Below are 14,247 nucleotides of genomic sequence, written 5' to 3'. Positions count from 1 at the left end.
TGGTTACCTCGTACATGATAAACCTTTTTTCTCTTGTGACTTCCAAAATTTTGTCTTGGATTTTCAGTAGATTGACAATGACGTGTCATAGTCACATAAGTGTTCATTTCTCTGTCCTTATCCCACTTAAAATTGGTTGAGCTTTTTGACATGGTTTTAATAAAATGAGGGAAATTTTCAGCCATTATTTCTTCAAATATTTTTTCTTTCCTTTTTTTCTCTCTTGTCCACTGAGATTCCATTTACATGTATGCTTGTATACTTGTTGTCCCCCCCAAGTCTCTAAGGTTTTGTTCATTTTTCTCCATTCTTTTTATTTTTCTTCTGTTCTTCAGATTGCATAGTTTCTATTCATGCATATATATATATTTAAGTTTATTTATTTAGAGAGCGTGAGCAGGGGAGGGGCAGAGAGAGAACGGGAGAGAGAGAGAATCCCAAACAGGCTCTGTGCTGGCCTGATGTGGGGCTCGATTCCACAAGCCATGAGATCAAGAGTTGAGCTGACACTCAAGTCAGCATCAAGTCAAGTCAGCTCAGGTCAAGTGTCAGTCAGACGCTTACCTGACTGAGCCACCCAGGCATCCTATTCATCCATCTTTAAATCCATTGATTTTTCTGAAAGCTCAAATCTGCTGTTTGTCCTTTTTAGTGAATTTTTCATTTCAGCTATGTGTTAACTCCAGAATTCCCATTTGGCTATTTTTTTGAATGTCTGTATCTCTTTATTGCCATGTTACCGTGTCATACTTTCATTTATTCTTTGAGTTCCTTTAGTTCGGTGAACATGTGTATAACAGATGCTGTAAAATATTTGTTGGTTAAGTTCATAATCTGAAGTTCCTCAGAGATAGTTATTATTGATTGCTTCTCTTTCCTGTGTCTGGCTCACATTTACCTGGCTTTGTCTGTTCGTTTCTTTTGTTTTTATTGTTGAAAACTGAACATTTTGGATTATATATTGCAGCAACTTTAAATTCTCATCTTTCCTCTGGGAAGGTTACTGCTGCTGTTTGTTTTAGTGACTTCTTGAGCTGGTTCAGTGGAGTCTTCCCCTACAGTGTTCAGACTCTGATACTCTGATGTGTCAGCTCAGTTTTTATTTTTCATTCTTGTTTTTGTTTTTAAGCCTGGTTTCCTAACTGTTGCCCCTGGGTCAGCATAGTTTAACTGTCAGGCAGTGATAGCTAAAGTTTTGCTTAGACATCTTGAACAAGTAAGTCTACCTTTTGCTGTTTAATCTGCATGTGGCCCAGGGAATACTTTCAAATACAGGGAAGTTACAAGTTCTCCCTGGTTTTTACTTTCTGGATTTGCAAGGCCTCCCTTTTAGTGAGTATTTGGCTAAGTCCTCTCAGCTTTCTTCTTAGGAGGTACAGCCTTGCATATATACACAGCCTTCCAGACTAGGAGTAAGTGGGTCGGTGCAAGGTGCTCTTTGCTGATCTCCTCCTCTCAATCTTGCTATTAAATTTCTGAACGGTCTGCTCTTTTGTTGGTCACCCCAACCAGTAAACTTCCTACATTGTTTGCTACTGTATCTTTATTGTTTTTTACAATTCACCTGGACATGGGATTTTCTATACTTTGTTCCAAATACCAGTCATCTCCTCTCTTCTTCAAACGGAAAGGCAATAGAGCTATAAATCCTCAGGGCTGTCCTATCTTCCCAACTAGAACTTCTATGCTGTGGAACTGGAGGACGGTAGGAACAGCTTCTTGCTATAAAATGTCATAGACCTCCAGGGCTCTTACTGAGATTTAATAGATACACAACACTGCATTCATTTCAGGAAGGTTGTAACATAGTGATTCAACTTCTCTATGTGTTATACTGTGCTCACCACAAGTGTAGCCACCATCTGTCACCGTATTATGCTATTACAATACTATTGGCTAGAGATTTAGTAGAGTTTTAAAAATAAGTGCCTTTCATGTGTCCTTTGGTTAGTTTCCAGAGTTGTTGTTTATGATAACTCTGACCATTTTTATCAGTGCTTTCTGGAACGAGAATTTCCCAAGTTCCTCATTCTGCCATTTTGGCAGTTGGCACACCTCCATATTGAACTTTGAAGTGGAATCTTTGGTCAAGACTTTAAGACCTAAGACCTAAGATATAAAATACTAAAATAGGTTGTGCTACAGCCTACCCTTTGACATTTTGAGAAAATCAGGTGAGCAAGAGTAGTGTTTAACTCTAAAACACCATACATACTTCACCCGTATGAAAGCTTAGAATAGTAGATATGTAGGGAGGACTTTGAGAACAGAGTTTTGTGTTGTTGTTTGTTTTGGAGAGAATTGCTTGGAGTAGAATCCTTCTTCCTTTGGTGAGAGATCTGGAAGGAATATATCTCCTAACCCCAAGTCAACAGGAGGGACTTTTGGGGCACCTGAGTGGCTCAGTCAGTTAAGTGTCCGACTTTGGCTCAGGCCATGATATCAAGGTACAAGCATTCGAGCCCCGCCTCAGGCTCTGTGCTGATAGCTCGGAACCTGGAGCCTCTTCAGGGTCTCCCTCTCTCTGTGTCCCTCCCCTTCTCATGCTCTGTCTCTCTCTCTCAAAAATAAATACATATTAGGGGCGCTGGGTGGCTCAGTCGGTTGGGCGTCCGACTTCGGCTCAGGTCATGATCTCACGGTTCGTGGGTTCGAGCCCCGCATCAGGCTCTGTGCTGACAGCTGAGAGCCTGGAGCCTGCTTCAGGATTCTGTGTCTCCCTCTCTCTCTGACCCTCCCCCGTTCATGCTCTGTCTCAAAAATAAATAAACATTAAAAAAATAATAATAATAAATAAATACATATTAAAAAATAAAAAACAATAAAAAAAGAGAGGGGACTTTAAAGAGACTACTTGGGAAGTTTATCAGAGAGTCTAATATGGTCTCCTACATAGGCTGGTGTCTCGTCAGGCTTGAAAAACATAGAGGGACACAGGTAGCAGAATGGAGAGTTTCTTTGGGAAGGAATTGCATTCTCAGTCTGTTGAAGAAAAGAAATAGTTATAAGTATTCTCTGTGGACTAAAGAACCATGGGAAAGGATTTTAAGTCCTATACAAGGGGGTTGTCTGCTAGAATGAAAGAACCTCAGAAGACCTGTGGATGTAAACCACAGGGTGCATGGGGGCTTCGAAGAAAGTGCAAGCCTTCAGCTAGAATAGAGATGCATTGCTACATGCCAGGGAATACAAGGAAGAGATCTCAAAAGTTGAGTATCTCAGAAGAATTCCCCAAGGCATCTATTTACGAAAAGAAAGAATCAGCCTTAATATGTACCAGGCCCAGCGATCACAAAGCCTGCTTAGGAGAGTAGAGTGAAGTAAGAACTTTTTTTGCTTTTGTATCTTTGCCATCCTTCTCCAGCCACGAGGGGTTAAAAACCAGAGTTCACGATTTAGAACGATTAGACTCTAGACAGGGAGGGAGAGAAGTCTATGACCTTACCTTTCCTTATAGGCTCTAGTTTGGGGAGGAGAAAAACTTCAATTCTAAATCAAGCCTAATTTGATTGAATACATGGTCCTAAAATTTTCATTTCTAAACTATATATGTTTTCACAGAAACATTCTGAGGCTGAGTGAGGTTTCACCAAGGTAGGAGAAGACTAGCCCTGAATGGATTTAAAAAGCAAAGGAATGTTGCTCTAGGATTAAATGCCATGAGTTTTGCTTGTTTATTATCTGTTTACCTCTTAATTTCTAACCTAATAAACGTGGATAGTTAGCTATCATAAGCATATTTTCTGCCTTTAGCTTTAACATTGGGAGTGCCTCTATCCAGGTCTTGCCACAGGATACAGTAGTAACAGTGGTGGTGAATAGTTAGGTGAGGAGCGCAGTGATTATGAATGGAGTTGCTAGGAATGACAAGAGGAAATAAAGTTGCTGACACCAAACTTTGGGTGCCAGCACACATTTCCTCTCAACATTTTGAGTACTACTCTCATCTGTTCTGAAATAGCAGTTCTGCTTTTTTGTAAAAAAAAAAAAAAAAAAAAAAATCAAGATTGATATTTAACATCCCTTGACGTTAAAAATAGGAATGAAAGAGAAGGATATCAAAAGAGGGTGCAGGTACTATTTCTGTGAATCTCCTTCATATATAAAACTGACAGCGTGTATTATTCATCCATCCATCCAATAAATATTTTTATCCTGAACCTACTATATTTTCGGCACTGGTCTAGGCATTAGGGATAACTCTATGAACAAGATAAATGCAGTCCCTGACTTTATGCACCCCTTAGTTTTCTCAGGAAAGGCAGACATTATGTAAGTTGAGCGAAAGTCCTGAAGGAGAAGTACAGATGCAAATGGAGTCAGTAATAGCAGACCAGACATACCCTGAAGGTCATAGAAGGCTTCTCTATGGAGAAGTGACAGTTAAGTGACAGTTAAGCTGAGTCCTGAAGAACGGGTGACTTGGCCTCCCCTCTGTTTCCAACCTCACCATTAACCAGTTACTCATCTCTCAGTTCCTCAAACTGGAACGCTATATTCTAAGCCCACTCCCTCCCCTCCCTCCAAAGCTAGCTGTCTTCCAGAGATCAGACTTCAGATTATTTTCTAGTTCTGCTTTTTGCTCATTTCCATCATTTTATACACCTCTAATTCTCATCGCTTCATTTATTTCTTGGATTATTTGTTTTCTGACTGCCTCTAGAAATGAGAAAAGGGAATGTAATATATCTAGCTCATTCACTTTCACCTCTCCAGACCCTGGAATAGTGCTTGACACATAGGACTTATGCCTTAAATGTTTGTCGAATAAATGGGTGGAGGGAAGTGGTAGGTTACAGCCCTGAGTGGACAAGAGTATGACACCATTGAAGAAAGGAAAGCAAACAGTATGGCTATAGCTAGAAAGAAAAAGGGAGGGTTGTGGGATAAGACAGAGGAATTTGATAGAAATCATCTTGAAGTCATTGGACCATTAATTTCAAACTTCCATTAGTGGGTCATGAAATCAATTCAGTGGGCGGCTACCAGATTTAAGCACATGACATAGAATTAAAATTAGGATATACTGGTCTTTGTAAAACTGTCAAATTTGCTTCCATATTTTATTTATATATGTGTGTACATACATTTGGGTATTGTGACATAAAAAGGTTTTCCTACTATGGTTTGCCATAAATAGGTATGAAAGCCACACAATAGGTATGAAATTGAAAGATTTCTTTTTTTTTTTAATTTTAATGTTTATTTTTGAAAGAGACAGAGCATGAGCAGGGGTGGGGCAAGAGAGAGAGAGGGAGATGCAGAATTTGAAACAGCTCCAGACTCTGAGCTGTGAGCACAGAGCCCGACTTGGGACTCAAACCCACAACCGTGAGATCACAACCTGAGCCAACGTCAGACGTTCAACCCATTGAGCCACCCAGATGCCCCACGACATTGAACAGTTTGAAACTTTAGAATGAAAGAATAGGAAATCACTGAAACTAATTTTAAAGTTTATTTATTTATTTTGAGAGAGAGAGGGAGAGAGATATCGAGCAGGGAGGGGCAGAGAGGGGGGAGGGGACAGAGGATCCAAAGCAGGCTCTGTGCTGACAGTAGAGAGCCCAATGCAGGTCTCAAACCCACAAACCGTGAGATCATGACCTGAGCCAAAGTCGGAAGCCCAACCAGGAGCCACCTGGGCACCCCTAAGAATATTTTTATAGAGGAATAAGTTTCAAGATTACTTTCCAACTCTAGACGTTATTCATAGAGTGTTGATGCTTTTAGCAACCTGTGAGTATGAAGTACCCGGCTAGGCTGCAGTTATTGCCACCACTAGGTCACCTTATGTTAATTGAAGGCAGAAGCTATGCTTTATTCACCATTGCATTCCCAGTGCCTAGCACAGACCAGGTAGATGATCTCTTGTGTGAAGCTACTGTTTGTGAATCGAAAAGCTGTGGAGCAGCAGATGCTCTTCTGCTATGTTACTGTAATTAGTATTTTTTTAACATGAAAATTTTGGTGAGAATGACTACCATGGTCCTGTTAATATTTCAAGGTTCCACTATGGATAATACCAAGTAAAAAGTGTATAGGGCTACAGTTTCATAATACACAAATGGTCTGGCTCGCCATTTGCTTCCTAGTGCTTTGCATAGTACAAAGTGTATTATAGGCATATTGTAGGTATTTGTTGAATGATGAACCCATCAACATGTTGATTTTCCAACAATAATGACAGGAAACAGTACATCTTTCAAAGTAAATGTATAGTTATTAGTCTATGTAATCTTGATCTTAAAAAGGAAACTTACAACACAAAAGCAGTAAAAATGAATATTTCTGTAAAAAGTCAAGAAACTCAAAAAAGGTGATAAAATAAAATAAAATATACCTAAAACATGGGGAGGAGAGAAGAAAAGAATGAGTTCAAACTGGAACAACCATCAACTTAATTTAGACTGCTGTATGAAGAAGAGGATATATACAAAACTAACAGTAACCAAAAATCAAAAACTACTAAACATGCGATGAATAAAGAGAAAGTTAACTCCAGATATATCACTAAAGAAAATCAACAAAACATAAAAGACAGAAAGATAAGAAGGAATCCAAAAAAATCTTTGGAAACAATCAAAAAACAAATAATAAAATGGCAATACATATTTATCAACAATTACTTTTAATGTAAATAGACTAAACATACCAATCCAAAGACATAAGGTGACAGAATGGGTAAAAAAACAACACCTATCTATATGCTGCCTACAAGAGATCCATTTTAGACCTAAAGACACCTGCAGATGGAAAGTGAGGGGATGGAGAAACACCTATCATGCAAATGGATGTCAAAAGAGAGCTGGGATGGCAATACTTACATCAGACAAAAAAGACTTCAAACTTTTTTTTATGTTTATTTTTGAGAGAGACAGAGTGTGAGCAAGAGAGGGGCAGAGAGGGAGACACAGAATCTGAAGCAGGCTATGGGCTCTGAGCTGTCAGCACAGAGCCAGACGCAGGGCTCGAACTCATGGACCATAAGATCATGACCCGAGCTGACATCAGACACCTAACTGACTGAGCTGCCCAGGCGCCCCAACGAAATAGACTCTAAAACAGAGACTGTAACAAGAGACAAAGAAGGATACTATATAATATTAAAGGGGACAATCCAATAGATGTAAAAATTATAAATATTTATGCACCTATCATAGGAGTAACCAAATACATAAAAGTTACACATAAAGGAACTAATCAATAATAATACAATAGTAGGGGACTTTAACACCCTCCTAATATCAATGGATAGATCATCTAAGCAGAAAATCAACTAGAAACAATGGCTTTGAATGGTACACTGAGCTAGATGGACTTAACAGATATATTTAGACCATTCCATCCCCAAACAGCAGAATACACATTCTTTTCAAGTGCACATGGAACATTCTCCAGAATAGATCGCATATTATCCCACAAAACCAGCCTGAACAAATTCAAAAAGATCAAAGCCATACCATGTGTGTTTTATGACCACAACGCTATGAAACTAGAAGCCAACCAAAAGAAAAAATCTGGAAAGACCACAATACATGGAGGTTAAATAACATGCTACTAAACAGTAAATGAGCCAGGAAATAAGAATTAAAAAGTACATGGAAGCAAATGAAAGAGAAAACACAATGGTCCAAAACCTTTGGGATACAACAAAAGTGGTTCTAAGAGGGAAGTTTATAGCAATACAGGCCTATATCAAGAAGCAAGAAAAATCTCAATATAACCTTGCACCCAAAGAAGCTGGAAGAAGGACAATAAGCAAAATCTAAAACCAGCAGAGGGAAGGAAATAATAAAAGATTAGAGCAGAAATAAATGATATAGAAATTTAAAAAGCAATAGAACAGATCAATGAAACCAGGAACTGGTTCTTTGGAAAAAATTAATAAAATTGATAAACCTCTAGCCATACTTATCAAGAAAAAGAGGGAATTCAAATAAATAAAATCACAAATGAGAAAGGAAAAAAAAATCACAAATGAGAAAGGAAAAATACCCATAGAAACAATCATAAGAGACTATTATGAAAAAGCATGCCAACAAATCGGACAACTTAGAGCAATGGATAAATTCCTGGAAACATATAAATTAACAAAACTGAACTAGGGAGAAATAGAAAATTTGAACAGACTGATAACCAGTAAAGAAATTGAATCAGTAACAAACTCCCAACAAACAAAAGTCCAGGATTTTATCATTTTATCAAACATTTAAAGAAGAATTAATACCTGTTTTTCTCAAACTATGCCAAAATATAGAAAAGAAAGGAAAACTTCCAAATTCGTTCTATGAAGCCAGCATTATCCTGATACCAAAACCAGATAAAAAATCACTAAAAAAGAACTGTAAGCTAATATACCTGATTGAAAATCCTCAATGAAATACCAGCAAATTGAATACATTGACAAAAAATCATTTACCGTGATCAAGTGGCATTTATTCCTGGGTTATAAGGGTGATTCAACATTTGAAAATCAATCAACATGATATATCACATCAGTAAGAGAAAGGATAAGAACCATATGATCACTTCAATAGATGCAGAAAAAGCATTTGACAAAGTATAACATCCATTCATGATAAGAACCCTCAACAAGTGGGTTTAGAGGGAATATACCTCAACATAGAGGCCATATAGAAAAACCCACAGTGAACATCATTCTTGATGGGGAAAAACAGACCTTTTCCTCTCATGTCAGGAAGAAGACAAGGATGTCCACTCACCATTTCTATTCAACACAGTACTGGAAGACCTAACCTCAACAATCAGACAACAAATAAATAAGGCATACAAATTGGTAACGAAGAAGTAAAACTTTCACTATTTGCAGATGACATGATACTATATGTAGAAACAAAAGACTCCACCAAAAATCTGCTAGAACTGATAAATGAATTCAGTAAAGCTGCAGTATAGAAAATCAACGTGCAGTAATCTGTTGTATGTCTATACACCAATAATGAAGCAGAAGAAAGAGAAGTTAAGACAACAATCCTGTTTACAACTGCACCAAAAATAATAAGATACCTAGGAACAAACCTAACCCAAAAGGTGAAATAATCTGTACTCTGAAAGCTATTAAAATATTGATGAATGAAATGGAAAACAACAGAAAGAAGTGGAAAGATATTCCATGCTGCTGGATAGGAAGAACAAATATTGTTAAAATGTCTGTCCTACCCAAAGCAATCTACAGATTTAATGTTACCCCTATCAAAATACCAACAGTATTTTTCACAGAACTAGAACAAACATTCTAAAATTTGTATGTAACCACAAAAGACCCTGGCTAGCCAAAGCAACCTTGGGGTGGGGGTGGGGGGGGGGAAGAAAAAAAAAAACACAGTTGAAGGCATCATAATTCCAGACTTCAAGTTATGTCACAAGCTGTAGTGATGAAAACAGTACAATACTGGCACAAAAATAGTTACATAGATCAATATAACAGAATAGAAAACCTAGAAATAAACCCACAGTTGTGTGGTCAACTTATCTTTGACAAGGTAGGAAAGAATATCCAATGGGAAAAAGATGGTCTCTTCAACTAATGATGTTGGGAAAACTGGACTACTTTCTCTTTTTTTAAATTTTTTTTTAAGTTTATTTTTGAGAGAGAGACAGCATGAGTGGGGGTGGGGGAAGAGAGAGAAAGGGAGAGAGACAGAGAGAGAGAGACAGACAGAGAGAGAGAATGAGAATGAATCCCAAGCAGGCTCCACACTTTCAGCACAGAGCCCAATATGGGGCTCAAACTCACAAAACCGTGAGATCATGACCTGAGCCAAAGCCAAGAGTCAGGCCACCCAGGTGGCCCCGGACAACTTTCTTACACCATACACAAAAATAAATTCAAAATGTATTAAAGACCTAAATATGAGACCTGAAACCATAAAAATCCTAAAAGAGAACAAAGGCAGTAATATCTTTGACATCAGCCACAGCAACTTTTTTCTAGATAGGTCTCCTAAGACAAGGGAAACAAAAGCAAAAATAAACTATTGGGACTACATCAAAACAAAAAGGTTCTGCACAGCAAAGGAAACAATTAACAAAACTAAAAGGCAACCTACAGAATGGGAGAAGGTATTTGCAGATGACATCTGATAAAGGATTAGTATCCAAAATAAATAAAGAACTTAGAAAACTCAACACCCAAAAGACAAATAATGCAGTTACAAAATGGACAGAAGCCATGAACAGATACTTCCCCAAAGAAGACCTACAGATAGCCAATGGACACATGAAAAGATGCTCATCATCACTTACTATCAGGGAAATGTAAATCAAAACTACAATGAGATTATCACCTCACACCAGTCAGAATGGCTTAAATCAACAACACAGGAAACAATAGCTGTTGGTGAAAATGTGGAGAAAAAGCAACCCTCTTACACTGTTGGTGGGAATGCAGACTGGTGCAGCCACTGTGGAAAACAGTACGGAAGTTCGTCAAAGAGTTAAAAATAGAACTACTTTAGGATACAGCAATGGCACTACTAGATATTTACCCAAGGAATACAGAAACACTAGAGGGAGGCATGCAGCCCTGTGTTTATTGCAGCATTATTTATAATAGCCAAGATATGGAAAGAGCCCAAGTGTCCATCTACACAATGGAATATTATTCAGCCATAAAAACTATGAAATCTTGTCATTTACAATGAAATGGATGGAACTAGAAAGTATAATGCTAAGTGAAATAAGTCAGAGAAAAGACAAATACCATATGATTTCACTCATATGTGGAATTTAAGAAACACAACAGATGAGCAAAGGGAAAAAAAAGAGAGACAATCCAAGAAACAGAATCCTAATTACAGAGAACAAGCTGATGGTTACAAGAAGGGAAGGAAGCAGAGGGTTAAGTTAAATAGGTTATGGGGATTAAGGAGTGCACATGTCGTGGTGAGCCTTGGGTGATGTATGGAATTGTTGAATCACTATATAATACACCTGAAACTAACATAACATTGTATGTTAAATCACTGGAATTAAAATAAAAACTTAAATTTAAAAAAAGAAAGTTTGCATGCATTGAGAATTTATTTACTATGGGACAGGCACCTTTCACTATAATTAATTCATCCTCACTACGCCATTGAAGGTAGTACTATTCCCAGTTGTGGCAGAATACACCAGGTCTTAAAATGTGAAACTGGAGTTTGAATCAGGGTCTTTCTAATCCCACATCCAGTGGTGTTTTTACCAAATTATGCTGCTTCAATGAAGAGAATAATAGGATTTTCCCTTGGGCATTGAATCCCTGATAGTAGTCCCCTGGCATTACCGTACAACTGCATGGACTTTGCAGCTTCTGGAGGGGGAAGGTGTATCTCTCAGGGATTAAGACTACTGCAGCAGCATAAAGACTTCATGCTCTTGGAGCTTCAGGTGGCTGATCAATGTGCTTGAAAAAAGAATTGCCATTAAGAAATTGCTTCACTTCTAAGGGGTAATGATATAAGGGAAACATAGATTGTTAGACTAAGAAAAGTGCAGGCAATTTCCATGCTCTATCATCCATAAGAATATGTTCCACCAGCAGCTCTAGAGTATGAGCTATATTCTGACTTGGGACTGATGTAGGCTATCTTGAATTTAATTGGCATGAAAGCAGTAGCCATTAAGTCATTGATGATCATTTTAAATAAGGTGTCCTAGAAATAGCTCAGAAAATCCTGACAGTGGGAAGGGCTAGTTAGGATCGGACCATCTGATACATGTACATATTTCCTATATAACAAATTCAAATATAAATACCAGGTCATCCTAGTAGAGTGTTGCCTGTATCTTCTTATGCTGTTGTTCCTTCAACATGAAATGTAGTTGTAAGAATACTTAGAGCCTAATCAGAGGCACAGTACTGTATGGTGGTAAATAAATAATTATGTTTGTATGATGTTTGTAATGTGAGGATAATTAGGGAAAATAATAAGCAGGAAAAGAGAAACTTATCCTAGTATGGATTAAGAGAGTGAAATGATGCAGAAGATATAGACAGAGATGAGGAATATGCAATTTGTGGATGAAAAAAAATGAACTTGGCTACAGTGTTTTTGTATAACTGGTCTTAAAAGTTGTTTCTCTTATATAAATATATCCATCCATTTGTTCATTCAACAAATACATATTAATTGGCCATATGTACCTACATAGGGGCTGGGAGTATTACAAAATAAAATACATAAAAGATCTGCCTCCATGGAGTTTGTATCCTAATTAAATGAGAGGGGAAATAGACAAAAAACTAGATAATCCATGTTAGATGGCAAAAAAAGAAAGGTTTCCACCACTTAAAATAATACAGTCAGGGGGTGCCTGGGTGGCTCAGTCAGTTAAGTATCTGACTCAGGCTCAGGTCATGATCTCACAGTTCATGAGCCCTGCTTTGGGTGAGCCCTGCTTCTCTCTCTGTCTCTCTGTCTCTCTGTCTGTCTCTGTCTCTCTCTGCCCCTCGCTCGTACCCTCTCTGTCTCAAAAATAAGTAAATAATATAGTCAGGGAAAGCTTTACAGGGAAGATGATACTGTAGTAAAGATCTGAAAGTTACTGACAAGGCAAGTAGATCCAACCAGAATAACGGACAGCTAAGGCAATTAGTGATTGGGTAATATTATAAAAAATTGTATTTGGTTTAAAATAAGCTAATACAAGATTAAGTTTATAGTAGTTTATAAAATCAGAATGATGGTTTGCCTTCATCTTGGTTTAAAATGCTGGCTACATTTTTATCAGGAAAATGTATTATAAGATCAGGGACACTTGGGTGGCTCAATCGGTTAAGCTTCCAACTTTGGCTCAGGTCATGATGTGGTCTCTGGGTGATGATGATGTGTCAGTGTAGGATTATCAGTTGTAACCATCGTCCCACTGTGGTAGGAGATGTTGGTATTGGGAGAGACTGTGTATGTGTGGGGACAGGGAGTTTATGGGGAAATTTCTGTACCTTCCTTTCAATTATGACTTTAAAACTACCCTGAAAAAATAAAGCCTTTAAAAATAAATAAATGAATGAATAAATAAGTGCTATTCTTTTTGCTTAAGAAATGATGAAGGAAGTGAGTTTAAGAACTCAAGGGCACTTGATGAGATCCCATCTGTATAAAAAATTAAAATCCTTTCTTTTCCTTTGTACTCTAAATATATGATTATGCATCAGATAGTCTGGAAGGATACACATCAAAATAAAATCGTGATTACACTTTATTCTTTATTTGTTTCCATAGTTCATGTTCATAAAATTGAGCATGAGCTATTTTTTATAATTTTTAAAATGTGATGTTTAAAAAGAAAAGAAACACTTTAAAATTTTTAAATTTTATTCTGAAATTAAAACATATTTTAGAATGTACATATTAATCATAAATAACAAAGGTATTTGAAAAGCTGTTCCAAATTAGATGTGACATATAGAATGCTAAGATATAAATATATATTGTTTTATAGTCTCAAGGGAAAAAAAATCTATGATGGAAGAACAGATGTTCATTGAATAGTTTATTTGATTTTAAATAATATGGAATAATTGTAGGAGAAGAAAGCAAAGTATAGAAAGCATTTTTTCACTGAAATATTTTTTATTCAACTGCTTCCAAATTAAACTGGTATTTTAGAATGAATACTTTTTTTAAAAATGTCAGCACTGAAGTTGAAATTCAAGGTGAAATATATATATGTTATATATTTAATATATATGTTATATATGTATAAATATATATTAATATTATATATGAATAACATGTTACATATTATACATTAATATATACATATACATATATAATATATATTAATAACATATGTGTTGTATATTTAATATATATTTATAAATATATGTTTATAATTTTTTAATGTTTATTTATTTTTGAGAGAGAGAGAGAATGCACATGTGCATGAGGGAGGGGCAGAAAGAGAGGGAGATAGAATCCCAGTGCAGCAGGGTCTGCACTGTCAGCACAGAGCCTGACGTGGGACTTGAACTCACAAACCAGGAAATTGTGACCTGAGCTGAAATCAAGACTTGGAGGCTTAACCAACTGAGCCACCCAGGCACCCCAACATGAATGTTTTTAAAGCTCTTAACAAATAGCTAAGGTAAAAAATGTTCCTTCCTTAGCATGATTTTGTGTAACACTGGCCCAATTGAGAAAACAAACAATGGGATGTGGCTTTTTAGTTATAAACACTACAAAAATTATTTTAATTTTTCGTAAGTTCAATGAATTTCTCATAAAATACTTGGCAAAT

General features: G+C 36.9%; 1 protein-coding gene across 3 annotated transcripts in view; it reads left to right on the top strand.

Moving 5' to 3' along the window:
- Window positions 1–14,247, top strand: part of PLA2G4A (phospholipase A2 group IVA) — a 160,003-nt gene that overhangs the window by 17,076 nt on the left and 128,680 nt on the right. The gene's annotated exons all lie outside the window — the stretch shown is intronic.

This window comes from Neofelis nebulosa, chromosome 15 (genome assembly GCF_028018385.1).
Source record: "Neofelis nebulosa isolate mNeoNeb1 chromosome 15, mNeoNeb1.pri, whole genome shotgun sequence".
NCBI lineage: Eukaryota > Metazoa > Chordata > Mammalia > Carnivora > Felidae > Neofelis > Neofelis nebulosa.
The sequence above is the reverse complement of the archived record's forward strand: the minus strand, read 5'-3'. Positions and strand labels throughout refer to the sequence as shown.